Source organism: Fundulus heteroclitus, chromosome 14 (assembly GCF_011125445.2).
Source record: "Fundulus heteroclitus isolate FHET01 chromosome 14, MU-UCD_Fhet_4.1, whole genome shotgun sequence".
NCBI lineage: Eukaryota > Metazoa > Chordata > Actinopteri > Cyprinodontiformes > Fundulidae > Fundulus > Fundulus heteroclitus.
In genome coordinates this window covers 34,485,364-34,491,505 of record NC_046374.1, presented here as the reverse complement: position 1 = coordinate 34,491,505, position 6,142 = coordinate 34,485,364, and positions in this window count along the sequence as shown.

Genomic DNA, 6,142 nt, shown 5'->3' with positions numbered 1-6,142 from the left:
TTTTCAATAAATGCATTGGGCTGTTGATACAACACAAGAGTGGAAATACTTGCCGTATGCTAAGGAAATATATTAGTATTTGACATGTAAAGACTTTACTAATCAGTCTTCTGTGATGTGAGAAATTAAGACTTAAAACACAGTTATAAAAGCTTCTTTATTTGCTTGGCAACCTACTGAAGGAAAACAAGACGATAAATATATTTAATAATAGGGTTAGGGTTAGTGACAATACGTGAAAAAGTTAAAGGGGTGTGAATAGTTTTGCGAGCCACTGTATGCAAACAAGCGTTTCCATAGCAACTGCAGCTGTAAACTGTGATGTGAGGAAACCCGCTTCAGTAACGGGATGCAGGCGGAGATCTGAAAGACTAACTGACCTAAACGTGGCGCTGAACAAATCAAGAACAGAAGCTGCTTCATCCCCGCAAATGAACCCAAACATAGACGCTTGACTGATCTCACAGGTGGGTTTTAGTGAATGAGACGAGGAGACGCTGTTGTGGGTTTGTGCAACCATTTTTACTTGTGTAAACAGTTTATCAGGATTATGGCTATAAGATAAACTTTACTCAAACAATGAGCGTTTTACTCGGCTGAAAGAGGTTGTGCAGTGGCATGGAAGGGTTATGGGAAGTAAAAGTGTCACTTAAATAAATATAAAGATGCAGAACAGTGACAGTGTGTTATCTCTTGTTTAACTGGTTAAAATCAATGAAGTATTGCTGATGTATTAACCAGTGACGTCCGCTACAATTTAAAATGGGAGTACAACGACATGCAGTGCTGAATATTACAAAGTTAATGTAAATTACAACATAGATTGTACAATAAAACCTTACCAACATTTTTAGAGCACATTATATAATGATCGTTGCACATATTGAGGTAAATCAAAAGCTATTGCAGTGAAAATTTAACTTGTGAGAAGAAGACGAAGGTTGTACATCTGACAAAAACACACCGGTACCATTCACTGTAAAAGTTTTAGATTGGCAATGAGTTAGAGGTTTGCCATCGGTAAAAAAGTGGCAGAAAACTAATTAAGGAACAATAAACATGCTAAAATAAAGATTTCAGGCAACATTAGATTTCATGTTGAAAATTCAACAGTGGAGTCATACGTTTACAGCACAGCCTTAGTTATGAAAATTCCCGTTAGGCATTTCACCCTGCTTACAAAACGGCCCAACATACAATCAACAAAAGGGAATTTAAAAAAAAGTCAGTTTCAAGCCGGCAATGATTAAAGATTGGCAAAATGTTTGTCAGCAGAAAAACCCTTGAAATTGACACAATGTTCCTCAAACAAATATTGGAAACAATTTAAATGTTTTTTTTTCATCTGCTGAGCAGAACGTCTGTTAACTATTCAAATAATCTGAAGATCTATCAGTCCGTTAAAGGACAAAAGAGGATGGAGCCTCGACAATATGGAATCGTAGTCACATTAACCGAGCTAAAAAACCCTAATGTTACTGACTTCTCTGTCCTCAGGTGCTGCTGGGATGGATGTGACACAGTGAAACATGGATTATGGTCAGAAACACTGTAACTCAGTGCCCACCCACAGGACATTTTATTAGGTACATCATGCTAGTACCGAGGTTTAACTCCCCTTTACCCACAGAACCACCTAGATTCTCTCTGTGATAGATTCGACTAGTTGTTTGAAGAATTTCATGGTAATTTTGATCCTCGGTGAAAGGACAGTGTCAAATAGTTGTTGTGGTTTGTTGGCTGAACATCCATGAGGATAAACTCTTGCTCCACCACTTACCAAAGATGCTCTGTGGTAGGGCTGGGCGATAATTCAATAACGATATATATCCAGCGATAGATGTATGTCGATGATAGAAAAAAAAGGTGAATAAAAAGATCAATTGAATAACAGTTTTTCTTCCTTATGCATTGTAGCCATGTAGGTTAATATTACAGTCATTATATTAGTGAAAAACAAAGCAACTGGACTTGTTTTCCATAGTTGAAGATGTTTCGCTTCTTCTCCAGGAAGCTTTCCCAATTCAAAAAGTGATAACAAGTCCAGTTGCTTTGTTTTTTACTTTTTTTGGAATGACCATGACCTTGATGACTGAGAATCTTCACCAGCACAGTGGTTACATCCTCCCAACCAATCACAGTGCAGACTCAGGAACCAAGCTCCTCCCCCTTTAAAGAGTTCAGAGAGCACGTGTTATTTTGTCTTTTTTAAAAACTTGCAGCTTTGCTAAAAAGTTGGTTGAATAAAGGGTTGAGTTTGTGCAACAGCATAAAATGTTTTCAATTTGTTGATAATTATCGATAAATTTGATTTCTATTTTCCTATATCGTCCAGCCCTACTCTGTCGGACCGAGGTCCGGTGACCGTGGAGGCCAGTAAATCGCAGTGAACTCATTGATGTGTTCAAGAAGGTGAGCATTAGAAGGTGGGGACTCTGTGGTCATAATTAGACGGACAAGGTCAGTAACAACCTTCAGGCTGGCCGTGGGGTTTAAACTTTGCTCAGCCGGCACCGAGGGCCCAAAATGTACCAAGAAAACATCCCCAACAGCATTGGTAAAGAGGCCGGATGGATCCTTGTTTTCCTGTTGTTTCCACTAAGTTTTGACCCTACCAGCTGAATGCTGCAGCAGAAATTTAGACTCTTTAGACCGGGTCATGGTTTTTCCTCCTGTAATTGTCCAGTTTGTGAGCCGCGGCCTCAGTTTCCTGTTCTTCTCTGGCATCAGTGACCCATTTCCCTCTGACCTCTGACGTCAAGCAGACATTGCACTGCAAAAAGGGAACTAAAGGTAAGAAGAATTTGCTTGAAACTAGTATATTTCTCCTTGATTTGAGCAGCTAAATAAGACTATTTGCCAGTGGAATGAGTATTTTTACCCCTAAAATAAGATAAATTAGAAGAAATAAGATGATGGAGATGAATTGTTCTTATTATATATACCGTATTTTCCGGACTAAAAGTCGCAGTTTTTTTCATAGTTTGGCCGGGGGTGCGTCTTATACTCTGGAGCGACTTATGTGTGAAATTATTACACATTTTTACCGATATATCATTACACCTGTTATTTTCACACCAAACAGCAAGAGGGCGCTCTAGGCCTGTGTTGAATCAGTCGTAAGCGACGTAGAAGCGGAAGTGCCGCATCTTCTACCTCCGGAGTTAACGGAGTTATTTTAAAGTGACACCGAGGATGAAGATTTCACTGGATTTTAGTTATTTGGAGTGACACCGACGCTTTGGTTAACTTCTTAGCATGTTATTTATGCTATAGTTATCTGAATAGCTTTTAATATGTTATGTTAACATACCAGGCACGTTCTCAGTTGTGTCATGTAGCGGAAGCTAACCGTACAATTATTCAGCCTGTTTATTATTCAGCCGTTCTATTTTTATTTAAAATTACCTTTCAAGATGACATGTCTGTTCTTGATGTTGGATGTTATCAAATAAATTTCTCCCAAAAATGCGACTTATACTCCGGAGCAACTTATAGTCCGGAAAATACGGTACTCAGCTAACGTGGCGCCAACGACCCTGCCATGTTCCGGGTCATGTAAATCCCTTTGCTTCTACTCTGAAGCTCCGGTTGAACTTCAGTCAGTGGTATTCACTCCGTCTAGATGCCATCTGATTCACCATTGGTGTTAACGAGCAGACGTACCTCATAACGTAGCCGGTGAGTGGATATTCCTTCATAGCTGGAAGAAATGGACGTTGAGTGTCCTGGACCATGCTAAGAAGCCAGGCACAGACACTCAGAGGACTAAAACACTTGTTGGACACCTTGGTGCATGTCTGCAGGCAGAGCAGGACAGAATCACACCAAGTTAAATCAAGCTGAAATTAAATTTTGTGGATTCCCATGGCTGGACTTGGAGGTTAGAGAAAATATCCACTTGTCAGACTGGGTTCTAGGCAACCAGAATAAAATATGTTTTGAAGCTGAAATTCTTTCCACAGGTGACGTGTTTTTGGAAATCACCTCTTTGCAGATCAAACAAAGCTTCTGGGTTTAATGCTGGGCTAATCTGGGCTGGAATATAATTACCCAACCCTGCTGCTGCTGCTGGGAGGCTTAGCAAGACAATAAAAACACTAAGGGAAGAGACGTTTGGGGATTTCCACCCGTTATTCTTCGACATGTTGTCTTTATAAGTATTGATCTGATGAAATATCCTTTAGTTCATGTTTGTTTATTAAACACCCAAGTGGGGAAAAAAAGTGTATTTTGCATCTTTTGCGTTCTGTGAAATAAGAAAATTGAACAGAATAGGATGAAACTTTTTTTGTCCCACTGTGGGGAAATTTAGCCGCAGCAACTAAAAGGGAAATAAGTAGAAACTGTCAACCTAACATGAAACACGTGAAAAATATAATATAATATATATCTCCATATAAGCGATTCTGACAGGAACGAGTAAAAGCGGAGGGAACATTGTGAAACGCCCCTGTGATTAAGTGAAGGATTTGACGCTCCTCTGCCAGGGTTTCCCAGGAATAGCAGGGAGGATTTTCCAGCTTTTACTCTGTTGTAACTCTGAGCCACAAGCCCTTCCAGACCTGCTCTGAGTAAACCTTAAAGTCTAGACGCTACCCGGCTCTTCTTCATTTCCACTCCCTGTCTGCCTCCTTGACTCTTCATCGCCTTCCTCCGTCACTCTGCAGAGCATCTCCTCTTCTCTCTTGCTCCTCCACAGTCACCATGTCTCCCTGTTCCTCTGCTCTGCCCGTCATTTTCCTCCTGTGTCTCCTCAGAGTTCACGGCAACGACTGGATCCAGGGTGAGTACAGACGCACCAATCGGCATTTTACCGACTTTACTCTGAGAAATAGTTTCAGCTTAAACAGACAGACACGATGTTTCTGCAGGATGGAAACCGGGCTGTAATCGCACCTTTTATCAAGCTCACTGTGTTTATAGTAGCTTTGCAGACAACAAAAGATGGGGACAAAAGAAAAACACACCTCAGAGCTGTCAGTATAAAATATGCAGCACAGGCCGTCAGATCAGATTGCAGCAAAGACACCTTGATACAAACAGAGCAGTTTACCCAGAGGAAGAGTAAGAGGAAGGTACGGCCGAGTCAAGGACAGACACCTCAGGGCACGAACAATTTAGGGAAACACTTTTGGCCAGTTACCATCTAGCTACAGCAAGCCTTTTAAATATTTGGCAATAAACATGTGAAAAAACTCCAAATACTGATTTTTTTTTTTTCTGGTGAAGATTCTCAGTCATCCAGGTCATGGTCATTCCAAAATAAAAGTAAAAAAACAAAGCAACTGGACTTGTTTTCCGTAGTTGAAGATGTTTCGCTTCCTCTCCAGGAAGCTTTCTCAATTCAAAAAGTCTGGAGTAATGATGAGTACCAAGCTTTATACAAGGCCTTTGTTTGGGCCGTAGTATAAAGCTTGGTACTCCACATCACTCCAGACTTTTTGAATTGAGAAAGCTTCCTGGTGAGGAAGCGAAACATCTTCAACTACGGAAAACAAGTCCAGTTGCTTTGTTTTTTACTTTTTTTTTTGGACTGATTTTTATTTTATTTTAATCTTTACTCTTTCCCATATTCTTTTAACTTTGCATCTAAAAAAAAGGGGGTAAACTCCACCAATCTGGCTGGTTTTTCCTGTTTATCATGTTTGAGGTGCACAGGTAAGAGGTCCAGGAGGGACACCTGGACACCACTGTCCCCATAAACAATCCCCAGATCGCTCTGTGGGGTTCCCAAGCATTCAAAATACTGGGATCGGTGCCTTGCCCAGAGGCACGTTGACATGTGGAAAAGTAGGAAGCTGGAAGGAAACCCATTGCTTTCCAACTGCGTTATTAGTACTCTTTTTTTCCCCCAATTAAGCCACAACACAGGAGGCATGTGGCATGGTCCCTCCATGAGGTCTGGGTCCACCTTGGGTCCTCCCTCTGGCCAAAAACCCTCCAGACGGAGGGACCCAGGAGGCTTGAATTTTCTCAACCGGCCTTTACTCTGGCAGACTCTTACTCGCTGCATCTCAAAGACAGAGCAAGGCTGCAGAGGAAGCTCTTTCAAACCGCTTGTATCCTGGAGTTTGTTCATTTAGTCATGATCCTTATCTCAGGACTTTAGCTGATTGTTGTAAAGTAGACAAACAGATTA